This window comes from Gymnodraco acuticeps, unplaced genomic scaffold, assembly GCF_902827175.1.
Source record: "Gymnodraco acuticeps unplaced genomic scaffold, fGymAcu1.1, whole genome shotgun sequence".
NCBI classification, from domain to species: Eukaryota; Metazoa; Chordata; class Actinopteri; order Perciformes; family Bathydraconidae; genus Gymnodraco; species Gymnodraco acuticeps.
Window position 1 is genome coordinate 4357159 of NW_022992265.1, and position 13964 is coordinate 4371122.

Consider the following 13964-nt stretch of genomic DNA (forward strand, 5'->3'; position numbering starts at 1 on the left):
TTTGAACTTGATAACTTTGTAGAAACAATCGGAGCTCAGGGACTAATCCTGTTAGCAGGCGGGGAGTTGGCTGCCAGTATGTGGTGCAGCAAGGGATCCTGGGATATTTACACTCGCTGCATGCAGTGCTGAGCTCCGTGCCCAGAAGAAAACATGAGGTTTTTTACCCAACCAGACAGTACTCTCATTTGTTCTTCTCCACTTCGCATTAACATAATGCCGCTGATCTCTGTGCTGATCTCTCATGCATCATAGGAACTATCAGACTCTAATATTTGCTTTAGCTAATTTAACTACACAGGTTATTTTGTAAAGTACATTTCAAATAGGTGGCTCATCTCTTTCTTGATAGCCTGAGCCTGGAGCCCTTACACGACTCCTGTAAAGAGGATGAACAGGGGACAGAAAGTCTGAGCAGAATGAATTCCACTGCAGAGGCAACATGTCCTTTAGCCTGGAGGACTGAAGTCTTCTGATAGGGTCTTAATAACAGTAAATTAAAGTTGCCAAAAATAGGACATTTGTTCTATGTAACTTAATAAGGTCTAATTAAGTTCAGCATTTGGTATGACTTAATTTATTTTGGAAATGATGGACCATCGACAGCCTTTCACATAGCTCACTAAGCCACATGTTTTACACACACTAATTAGTTTAGTGCAAATAACATGTTGTTTATGGATAAATAAAAGATATCATTCTGCAGAAACTGTTATGTTTTGCTTGAGAACAGAGTGTTCTGTGATGCTGATACTTTGCACATACAGCGGCAGCGTGCTCTGTCAGTGAGTGGATGAACGGAGGGTGAGGGGAAGTGTATGTGCCAGAGAGTAGAGGAAGTAATGGCTGATTCACTCGTATTGATCTTTATACATACAGCTTTTGATGTACCGCCTTATTAAAACCTCGTAAATGTACTGTTTTGTTATATGTGTCTGCGGGGTAGTGAGAATTATTTTGAATTTCTCTTTCAGTGAATAAAAGCATCACATCAGTATGGCTACAAATAACACCTTTTCTTTAATCCTAATGTAATTCCTATTACCGGTACACACAAAACAGACAAGTGAATAAAAGATGTTCATATCATAAGACAGAATCATGTTTTTATGTAACAGTCAGTTGCATGCAGCCAAACTTTGAATTTGATCTCATATTCACTTAACACCACAGCTACATTCAAATTTGACTAACCAGTTCCAGATATTCATGAGAGACGACCCTAGTTTTAGCATCAGGAGAAACTTTTCTCTGAGATTCATGCATGAACTATTTCCCACGACCTGCCGACGAGTCTGATACGAAGAGATACCTTCCTATTGCCTTCACACTCCATCTGTTTCCCCTTACTGATCATTTAAACTCTCTTAGTGTTTGATAAACACTGAAAAAGGTATTTGCTGTTCAAATCAGCAAAAGGTAGATTTCTCCTGAGGCCCAGCCATCCATTCCCTCAATGAATGATGTACATATCGTCTGTAAATAACCTCTCAAATAAAACACCTGTTGCTTCTCGTTTTTTGTCAAACTTTGTCAAAATGTACAGTCATTACATGTCTGTGAGTTGCATTTATTTCAGAGCAATTGAGCGAAGATGTTGGTAAAAAGCAAACCCCTTTCCCCACTATTACAATTCTCAGCATCACAGGCTGGCTAAACGTGTTCCTGTTTTCGCAACAGATATAACTGGTTGGTGTGATGGTCCACAGCTATAGTCTGATAACACCATATGCCTGGATGGAGAGGACAGCCTCAGATTCTGTCTTTAATCATTCAGCTCCACATTCCCCTCGCAACCAGTTATGCAAATGGTGGACCAATCATAAAAGCTAATGGGGCAGGGAATGGTAAACCAACTGGCCATAGAAAGAGAGGTGAGGCTGAATTTCTCCTCAAGGTTCAGGTCTCATTTGGATGCCCACTGTGATGACAAAACACAGCAGCAACACAAGCACTAGGAAAAGTGCAAGCCTCGGAAATGAAACTGAGGTGATGGTTTCCCAAAGTGTCATATTTCTACAGTTCATTCAAAGGCCAGCGGTGCCTCTCATACGACTGACCTGCGCAGGGAAAATGGAAAATGTGCAGTACCAGCACCTTAAGCAGTACAATGCTGCATGCCTGTAATGTGAGAGGCATTATTCTCCAAAAATGGGACTTAAGAGCCCAATGACAGAGCCTGCACTCCCCCATTTTGGAGCAACATAACCTGACAGTGGTGACCTCTGTTCTAGCAGGAGAGTGGCTCATTACATGGCTTTCAGTGTTTTTGTGTCATTTTCACTGAGATAGACATCGCTATAGTCTATAATCTGTAAAGTCACATCAAAGCCCCAACATCCAGGGCCGTCCCTCCCTACAGGCCGTTCATGCAGACTGCGTGGGGCCTCACCTTACGGAGGGCGCCTCACCTTACGGAGGGGGCCTCAACTGAGGCTCCACTAGCTCGCTCGCGAAACAGAGGGCCTCATCATATAACTTTGCGTGGGGCCTCATGTTGGCCAACATCACAGTCTGTAGTTTCTTTCGGGAAGTTATTCACTGTAATCGCCAGAGGATCACACATTTTAGTGTTGTACCTCTTTTGCGAATGCATTACAAAAATACACATTGTGACAAAAGTAATTTGCATATTTTGAAAAACCTTTTTTACACTCCTGTTTTGAGATTGAAATGAATGCAGCATGTTTTCTCCTCAGCTGCCTCACCTTTACCTGAGAAGCTTGTCAATTATCTTTCTGTTCTCACTCTGATCACAATGGATTATGTTGGAATTGACGCTGTAAGAAATGTATCTGTCAACACAAGGTGACATTATTTTCTGCTTTCTCAAAATACATACTGTGTGTGTATGTGTGTGTGTGTGTGTGTGGTTGGTGTGGGGCGGACTCCAGCGGGGTCATCTTGATGGACTCACTGGAGGCGGGGGCCGCAGCTGCAGCTGCCGGCTCCGTCACATTTTCCCTGACAGGTGTGAACAAAGGACCCCGAGAAATGTCACTGCGGCGTTATTCACCGCTTGCATTCTGGAATAAAACTGCCTTCACACATTATGCAAATCATATTGACAGCATATCTAATGCTTTTATTAGGCTAATTATGCCTAAGGTCAAAACTTTCCATAGTCAAATATCAGTACCCACACAAACCAAGTGTCTGGAAATGTTAACAAATGCTTAATATCTTAGGACAGCTTAACATGTAGCACTTTATGTCCATGAAAAAATAGGTGTTATTGATTTCTGCCCATAACGTGAGCACCAGTCAGGGGCCGTTCTCAATGTTTAGCACGACAGCAGTGATGAATAGCAAATCTATGGAAAGATGTGTCTTTTAATTTTTTTTCCATCAAATTTAGGAGACAAACTTGATGATTGAACACATCTCTCCATCATGTGAGAGTGTGATGAAAGAGAGAAGACGTTGATCACAGACAGGGTTTGTCCTCAGTCGAGATTTGCTGTTGTCCAAGTTCAAACAAGGCATGTATATTTAATAGGCTTGAGATGCTGCAAAGTAGTCTATTTAACAGCAGGCCGTATACAAAATATATAAAGCAGAATAAAAGGTTGTGTATTCTTTAAAGTAGTCAGCTTTGTTCAGGTCAAAAGGTTACAGTTCTGTAAGGATGTCAAACCCCTCTAGTCAGCTTTGTATAAATTACTGAAGCTATTTTGTTTCTGAGAATGAACCTCCTATGAACTGAGGTGATTTAAAAGGGATATATTTTGCACATTCTAATGTCTGTTCTTGTGTTTTTAGTCTAAAAAGCCCTGTGTTAGCGGCTTCTCTTTAAGCCCTCTGGTGTACTTTTTATGGTGGAGATTCGGAGATAGGGTGTGAATTATTCTATGGGCCTGCATATGCCATAGGAGAGGGAGACAAATATAAATAGCTTGTCGGATCCTGTACTTTCTTACAGCCCACAACAAATCTGACTGGATTGTATTAATTTACAGCACAAGCTCTGAATGTGAGTTTTTGTCTCATATTTGTCTTTAAAAGGATTTTAAAATGGGTCACAAACCTTTCATGGAGAAATAATTGAGTCAGTTTGTGCAAGCTTGTTTCAACTGCAAAGAGTTAATAAAGAACAGTAAGGGAAGTGCAGGACTTCATAAATGTAATACGTTACCTTTCATAATGTGGAAAATGTTATAATTTATGATGCGTGGCAATATGGTGAAGCATATATTGCCCCCCCCCCTTCTGGAGTGGGGCAAAAATCCCCTAAGTGCTCATTGCCACAGGCATATTCTTATAGCCTTTGGCACTATAACTAAAAACATATATATTCGTGTTGGCAGTGACTTCTCTAATGCAACTCCATTGCCAACCCGCCTGCACCTTCTGTAAACTTTATCGCAAAAACATGTTGAAATAAAGTTAAATTCTAAACATTTAATTTTTCAAATGTACTTTCTAAGGAACTTCTGAGTTTTCGATGGTCAACAATAGGTACATCTGAGAGGTAGTGATTAGATAAACACTGTGTGATTGATATTGCGTTTAGACAATAGAATGTGCTTCAGTCTGAACGAAGCCTTTCCACAGGGCTTCAGAAATATAGCAGAGAGTTTGTTTCCTTTGTCCTCGTAGAATCCTGCAGCTGTGTGTGTTTTCAGTCTGACATACAAAGCCTGAAGACGGCCTGACAGAATTATTTTGGTTACAGAACCTCTGTGCCCATTATGAATACTATTATCAGCCTTGGGAAATGTATTTCCACGTTGTGCATCTGGATCAGGACACGGATGGCCTCTCATTTCATTTACCCATACAAATAAGCCTGCCAATCCAAATGCTTTTAACTTGTGGAGATTTCTTTTTTTTTTGCATATTTCCAAGAAAGATTTGTCTTCTTTCATATTTTCTCCAACCAAAAAAACTGATATAATTGCCCCCCCCAGACACCGACTGACACACACCACCACACCGCTGGCAAAGCATGAAAACACAATGACTATTGCTGTCAGGGCAAAACATATTTAACCTCAGGTTTTCATAGTCACTTCCTATTTAAAAGTTCCTTTTGGAAGAGCTTGAATGCTGCAGTTGTTTGGCATACTGAATCTCATTTGGATTTAACACAGGAAGACAAAGACAGACACAAACAAATCCCCTTTTATTGGATGACTCACATTCCTATGATCCCTCCTGGCTTAAGTGGAGTTTTATACACTGTTGTTCTACATGTACAATCCATTGTTTATTGGCAAGAAACGTCAGACCAATACACGTGCATGCAGTGGAGCAGAATACAAATGATAATTCTAATGCACACTAGCTTTCACTGCGGCGTTGATTTGGCTACCGCACTTGCAAAATGAAGTCACTTCAATACAATGCCGCTGATTGTTGGCAGCGGTTAAACAATGGAAAAGAAAAGTAATAGCTCTCAGCTTTGATAAGTGACGTCCCAGTGCAGCAAATGCAGCTTATATTGGGGATGGGGGATGCTGTACAAAATAATTAAATCTGCATAAAACTTTCAAGAGCAGCAGCCGGTTCAGATTTTATTTTTTTAACTCAGCTTGAATGATAAACATTAATGACCTGACGGGAACAATAGGAAATATTTTGTGAAATAAAGAAATAGATAAATAACAGTTGACATTTTAAATATATAATTTTCTCTCAGAAGAGTTTGATCAGAAAACAGAGCTCGTTGAACACTAGCTTTTTTCATCATGACATTATGTTTCAGGAGTAGCGCAGCTATACTGCCTGCCAACTCCCAGCTAACACTGCATGTTTTGTTTTATCAAATAAAACAAAAGATGATATTTCAGACTCTGTGGCTGTACCACAAAGGTGCTTAGATGGGAATTGACTGCATGAAATAAATCCGATGCAGCTGGAGGGACAGGGTTATGCTGTAACAATGGAAATCGTTTTTTAAATAATTTTGTTTTAAAAAAATATATGTGTGATATTTTGTCATTATGTTCACACAATTTGCAGTTCTCAGCTTTAGACGTTTAAATACGGCTCCTTAGTTTTGAGGGATAGTGCAGGCCGGTCCTAATTGTTCTATAATTAACACAACAGCATATGGGCAGAGGCCTTTGTTTTCATAAATACACTGAAACATTAAAAACACTTTGGTTGAGTACCCATATCTTCAGTTTGATGCAGTAAGCGAGTGCCCGCATGGACACCTAAGACATCCCCATTCATTGTTTGGCTAATTAGAGGGTAGTTGATGTGTCCGAATACACTAAAGTAATTAGTTATAGATTTATGGTTGGAGGTCTGCTGAGACAACACTCACATCTAATGAAAGGGATTATTGTCTTTATAAGGAAGGGGAGACTGCTTTTCAATTAGATTTAATGAAATATCTTCAGAGTGGGACAGCAGAAGGACACATACAAATGTGATTCAGTACAAGCAGAATTGTTAGAACATGACATTATTTTTCAAACTGCCCTTGACAAAGACACTGCCCCAGGTGTATCCCACCAGTAACTTCTGCTCTTTTGTGATTACACATACATGTCTCAGAAATTCTTGTCTACAGAGAAGTGCATGTCAAACTGGATCTCCTGAAGTTTCCCAATTTAAATAACACTGTGTGTCAAGGCCAATGTGTTCTTTTTGTTCCACTGCAATAGTGTTTTGTCATCGGGGATGTAACTAGTTATCATTCACTTATCATCAGAGCGTTCCTGCTTAAACAGGGGAGGTAAATGAGATAAATCAGCAGGGGAAGGACACAGTAATGATAGGGTTGTAGGAATGCTCCAACGCAAATAGAAAATAGCAGCTCTCACTGCTAATTTGTAATTTGGCGGTAAGTAAATTGTTGATAATTCTAATGGCATTCTTGAAATAGGACAGGCTGTTAATTCAATGAAACATACTCAATAGAAAGCAGAATTATTTAGTCAGTTACTAAAAAGCAGGTTATTTTTGATTATTCAGCACAAAAAGAGTTATAGCAGTATTAGCACATTCAGAGAGACATACAGAGACATTCAAGAAAGACTGATGGGTGTGATACACGTAACCTTACTGGCAGAGGTAAAAACGATATATGTGGTTCAGATAAGGTGCACTTCACAGCAGTTTCATCAATGTAAGGCAGTTAAAAATGTCCTGAAAGAATTGTAAAATCTTCAAGCGGAGCGACAGATCATGAAAATCCCATGGCAGGCATTTCCCCTCGCCAGGCCTCTGGAAATATATGAGATAAGGACATTTTAATGAGAACAATATTATGAGCTGAATGTTTTCAAACTAATCTCAGTGGTATTCCAGACCCAGACCGGCAAAGCACGATGTAGAGAAAAATACAATTTCAAAGTCTTTCAGGTGTTTTTTGAACAGGTCATTTCTAGGGATTTCATGTTTAATATTGACAACAACAAGTAAGCAACAGATGTTGATTGTAAACGTGTATTCTACATGTACGCCTTTCAAGGAAAGAAAATAAATTGCATTTTTATATGGGTGACCGAGATATAACTATAATTCTTGCATAATAATAAAGAGTTTAGGATAATTTGTGCAAATTATTTTGTAAATTAGGATATGAAAGCTTAATCATTAGTGGACATTACATTAAAGAACCAGAGGAAATAAAGCCCACACTGTAACCTTAGTAACCTAAAGACGTCAGTGACAAGTGAAGCTGCTGCAAAGGACAAAGTGAAGACTAGGATTCATTTTTTCATTTGACTGTGGCCTGTGTGTGTGCAGGGGAAAATTAAACTGTGTTATGAGGTACAATGGTTTGATATCACTGTGTTTCATCATCTATTCTTAGCCAACTCAGGAGAGTGTTGTCTTTGACTACATCCAGTGGAAGAAAGGAAAGGGTTCAGGTGCCAAACTGTTGTGACCTGTTTAAGGTTGAAGCTGTGGTATTATATATAGTTGCTCTGAATAGTATGACTCTATCTCCTCAGCACATGAAGGGAGATCCTTTCTGTGTGAAATTGAAGCATGACAAAATACCCCAAATCTGTCACTGTGTTTTGATTGACTCTGAAATTGTGAACGGTATTTCATCAGTGCCCTGTTTTTGATGGAAGCTTAAATAATTCAGGCTAACTAACAGATATCAGGTTAAACTAAAACTACATGTTGTCCTTAGTTAGCAGTTTAAGGACTGATTTGTAAAAGGTGTATTAAGTAACATGAAACCCTTATTTGGAAATAACAGCATTCATTAAATGGACTGAATCAACATGTTTCCTCATTTAAAATATTACAATTATTTTACTGATAAAGTGAGTAATTTGAACCAGTTTCATCCCATCATATTGTCAGAACTTTTTTAAACAGTATTGTTAAGATTGTCTTCAAGCCGTCTTTAGGTAATACCAACAATGTATTAAAGTAAAAGGAATCTTTTGTGCTCTGTCTGCTTTCAGATTTCAACAGTTCCTTGTCAAATGGCTGTATCTCAGAATTGTTTTTAAAATTGCTTGTGTAATCAATGCGAGAAAAAACCTGGGCTGGATCCCTCTTGCCCTTAAAACGATTGATCATGATTATTCTTTAATATCAACATTTCTAGAAAAAAAATAGTGTCCAAGAGATTTCTCTCTGCAATGAATAACAAACACATTTGTTCTGTATCTCAGCACTGCCATCCTCAAGGTTACCAACAACAATGTAATGGCTGTTGATGATGGCACGTGCTCAGTCCTTGTACACCTGGACCTTAGCGTAGCATTTCGTGCAATCGATCACAGCATCCTGTTAGACTGACTGAGGCCCTGGCTGGGGATATCTGGAACAGCCTCACAATGGGTTTCACCTTCCTGTCGAATAGGATGTTCTAGCTGTGTTAACATAGCCTTCTATTCATACAAAGTAAGGCAAGACAAGGCAAGTTTATTTATATAGCACTTTTCAACACAAGGCAATTCAAAGTGCTTTACAAAAAATGAAAGACATTAAGAAAAAGGCATTTAAAATCAGTCATTAAAAAGAAAAGCTAATAAAAGAAACATTAAAAGAAAAACTACATGGATAAAAGTTTCAGTGCAGTCTAAGATATGAATAGTTCAATTAAAAGCAGCGACAAAAAGAAAAGTCTTCAGCCTGGATTTAAAAGTAGTCAGAGTTGCAGCGGACCTGCAGGTTTCTGGGAGTTTGTTCCAGATATTTGGAGCATAATAACTGAACGCTGCTTCTCCATGTTTAGTTCTGACTCTGGGGACAGAAAGCTGACCAGTCCCTGAAGACCTGAGAGATCTGGATGGTTCATAATTAGTAGTAAGACAGACTATGATAAATCAGCTTTCTGAACATATTCAACCATACCAAAATGCACTGCAACTCTTCAGACTGTCCAATGATGAACTTCAAGGCAGACAGTTTTAATAATTTACTGTAGAATAAAATAATTACGAATGATGGTGAGTGCGGTTAAGGTACAGTTAAGAGGAAAAACACTGGAGCTCACATCTAAAATGCACTGTAGAAAAACCAATGAACAGTCTGCTGGTAATGGTATTCTTAATTTAGTAGGCAGTATACAGGACATACAGACTGAGTATGTATTGTGCAATTTCAAACACGCCCTCTGTGTCTCTTCATTTACTTTCTGTTAAATATGGTGTGCCTCAGGGATCGGCTTTGGGACCATGTTTATTTCTTCCATACAAGCTTCCTTTGGGGAACATTAATCATCGTTTTATAGACTCCAGACTGTACAGAGTTGAGCGGCTTGGCTTTTAATCAAAGAACCTGCTTTATCCAAAAAATCTAAACACATAATTTCTCTTTTAGCTTCTGTACATTGGCTCCCAGTATGTGCAGAATAGATTTTCAGATTGTACCGATTACCTTTAAGGCTCTTTATGCCCTCTCTCCCTGATGTGTATCTGACCTATCAGTACTTTAAGACTTCAATATCCTGAGCAGAGGTCTTTTGTCTGTTCCAGAGGCTGAATACTAAACAAGAGCATTTGCTGTCAGAGCCCCAAGACTCTGGAGATCAGGTTGACTGGGACAGTGATCACTTTTTATTTTCTTCTCAAAACGGGCTATTCTCAGAGCTCCTTTGCTTATTGTGACGAAGGTAACTTCGTCACTGTGAACTGGCGGCTTCGGGCCTGGTAACTCAGCACTTTAGTGAACAGTTTTGCACTTTATTAGCGTGATTGCACAGTACCGTTTGGCATGGCATATTTGCACATTTTATATAATGTATACTAATTATTGAGATAGTATTTATTAAAGGATTAAACCGTATTAATTGAAATGTCGTCTGGCAGGTGCTGGTCGGGTCCTCGGCTCCGCCTGACAAGATAGGGGAGTTAGCGAGAGCTCCGAAAGTGCTTATGCTGGTGTAGAATGACAGCGGTTAAGAATAATCCAGGTGCAAATAATATGTGGGGGGTGTAGACATCATAGCGTTAAGTGGCATTAATTGTACAAGTGCTGACTGCGTTTAGTTGGGTTTGTATGTGTGTACTTCTGTTCAGTTATATGTTTCTGTTTGAAAAGTGTTTCCCCTCCCGTTATGTCTGTTGCTGGATTGTGTGCACCTGGTGCCCTGTGTTGTCTCCTCCCCCCTCACCTGTGTCTCGTTGCTGATTAGTGTGTGTGGGTATTTAGGCTCTGTTTCCCTGGCTGTTAGGGGCAGGGAGTGTGTGAGATCCTGGTGGCTGCAGGCTGGGCTCACGTGAACAGCAGCAGCAGCAGCAGGATTGAGGCTGTGTGTAATGTGTTCATGTTTTAATAAATGCCCACACCGGGTTGTATTTTTGGACGTTCTGCCTCTGCCTCCTTGCTTGGTCGGGCCGCTCAATTGTCAGCTTCACACTTATATATATATTTTTTAACTGTTATTATTTCCTTAATTAAACAATATTCCCCAATTCTTACCTTTTATTCACTATGTTGATATGAGATACTCGGTTGTTTTTTTGGCCGTTTTCTTTTAAACCTGATAATTGATTTACGACTTGTTTGTTTTATTGTGCCGCCTTTGTGAAGCACTTTTTGGAATGTGACTTATGCTCCATAGTAACTTGTCAACCTAATTTTCGAACAAGCATTTGTCATTTTTTTGCAATTTTCCAATCAGAGTGTGAAAAACAAATATATATTTTTGAGTGCCCTGCAAATTAATCTTTACACATAATGGTTCCAACCAATGACCACTTTCATTATTGATTTATCTGACAATTAGTGTTACAATCAATACAGTTAGCCACTTAAATTACATTAAATAGTGAACATTTTCAGGAGATCAATGTGAAATTCACTTTTTTATTTTTATTTTGACTAACAATCCAAAAATAAAAACATATATACAATGTAAAACATATTTACCTGTACTGGTTGAACATCATGGTCATTTCCAAACAGTAAAAGTCTTGAGCACTGTTAATGGATATTTTCTCTAGACTATTGAAGCTGGTCCATTAGATATCAACCCACACAAACACAAGACTCTGATATTAACTGCAGCGGCCCAAATCTCTTTCAGTAAGGGTTGTTAGTTCCTTTTGATTTGTTTTTGGCCGCCTGTCACCCAAACCCATTCCCTGAAATCACATCACTATAATGGTCTAATCAGCGCTTAACGAGCCATGTAACATAAAATCAATGCACCTTTTCTTTCGAGAATGCAGAATATTTGGAGGCGCTGATGAAGGAGTGTGGAAGGTGCAGGAGATGCTGTCGATACGGTGCTGTCGTGGGTGGACCGGGGGGGCTTGCTGAGAGCAGAGGATGCACTTGCCCTTTAAGTTCAGTGATCCTCCTGAGATCCAAGCTTTTACAGCTAAATCCTTTGTTTTGCTGACTAATCGGGTATTGATTTTAACAAGTTGTTAGGCCCAAATAAGGTTGTCAGGACACTGCCAAACATCTATTCTACCTGTAGAGGCTCCAAGAACAGAGAGCTATATCTCCCATTGCAAGTACCATTTGACTTCTCTTCTTGGTTGTTATCGGAGAATGTTATCAGGATGACACTTCGTTATTTTAGACGTTTTACAGATTTGTATTCAGACATACTGTTTGTTGCATGTGGTTCCTGGGAGTTTGTCTGTGGATATGTTAACACGTGCAATATGCAATCAAGCATCACTCCCACATGCAGGATGTAACTGAATGTATCAAGCCTTAAAAAAAGGGAAACATGCAAATCAGGTTATAGGTAAACCCTATGGAGATCTCAACCTTGCTGCTCCTGTTGATGTGTAGGAAACAGTTCCTAGATGCTACCTGAATTTACTGCTGCACTGGACTACCTGCTGCCAATGAAATCGAGCAGGTCCTTTGCATTATTCTTGATCGAACTGCAGAGAGAACATAACAAAGCCAGCTTGTTTCCATTTAAGTAGACCTTGGAGCTGCAAATGAATAATATATTGGAAGAAACTCAGGGGTAAATGAATACATAGTAGATGGGGATTTCAAAGGAGTGAATTGTGTCATAGAGCTACAGCACCACCTTGCGGTAAAGTAAGATATTGCACGTTATGATGGAGGAACAGCAGGAAAGCAGATTTTAGCAGTATAACAATCAGATTATACACAAAATATCGACACCTTTCCTTAAAAAGTGGGTATTTTTTATGTATATTTTAACCTATTCTATCCGTCAAAGGTTTGTTGATTTATTGCAGTAAATTAAAGATAACTGTTTCCTGATTGTTGTATCAAAAGGTCTGATAGTCACCATCTTTCATCTTGAACTTTCAAGACAAAGAAACATGTGATACAGACATCATGACCTCTGCTAATTCCCCATTGTATTTTGTACTCAATGAATTGGAAAATAGATTTGTTCTGCTACCCATTAAGATGAGACCATGTGCATAATTGCTCCATCCACGCAGGAGATAATTAATATCAATGACCCCGCTGACTTTTCAGATGCATCATGTTGGGTTTAATGATGATGTGTCATCAGCAGCCGGAGGTGGAGACATCCAGCTCTGTGTTTGCTGGCAGTCCCAGACCAGGGGCTCCAGAGCTGACAGGCGAGTCCAGGTGAATAATTGTCCATGGCATCTTATTACATTGCTGGCATGATCTGATTTACCCCAGCAGCAAATGGTGGGAATAGACCCAGTGTCGTTCTGGGTATTGGATTAACGAGGTTTACGCACAAATGGACCTCACACTGACGGCAGATACATCATGGAAGATTAAAGAGGATTTCCATGCGGTTGTAATAGCTGTTCTGCTTGCTTCATTACACTTTTTAATCTCTCCATGTGTTATGCTTTGGTGTTCAAAATATATATTATTTGTTCCACTGTATGTAGAAAATGACACTGGTGGATGGTTGTATTTATGTATAACTTCTAGTTCGTAAATGTGATTGCATCATCTGAATCCTGCTTTTCCATTACAATTATAATAATACCTGATTGAAATGTGTAGCTGGTCTTTACGGACTCATAAGAAATTGAATAGAAATACATAAATTGTTATCCTAAACTTCTAACATCCATGAGAATTATATTAAGGCATGAGGATCTTACATGGATTTTAACAAGACATCTATTGACTCAGAACAACACTACAAATCCCTGGAGCAATAAAATGACTGCTGTGAGACATCGCTATCTGATTTGGGTTACCGTAATCCACGTGGTTGAATTAGACTAATGGTGAAAGACCCAAACAGGGGGATTAAACTAATCACTGCATCTGATTGGAAAACTGGCAATTGTGATGGTTGCCAACAATCAGAGACAATACATCATGTATTTTTTAGCTGCCCGGAATATACTTAGCAAAGACTTATTCTGAAAACTGCACTGGAACAATTTAACATCAAGGACATGGATTTCAAGGCAATATTTGCAAGTAACTCAAGAAATCAAGTAAACAAGCTGATCTTCGAGTTTCTCAAAAACACTGGTCTGAGGACAAGGATTTAACATGAACATTACATTAATCAACAGTAGGTGGCGATATATGCTCCAAGTGGAAGCGATTCGCCATTAAAGCAAAGAAGAAGAAGAAGAAGAAGAAAA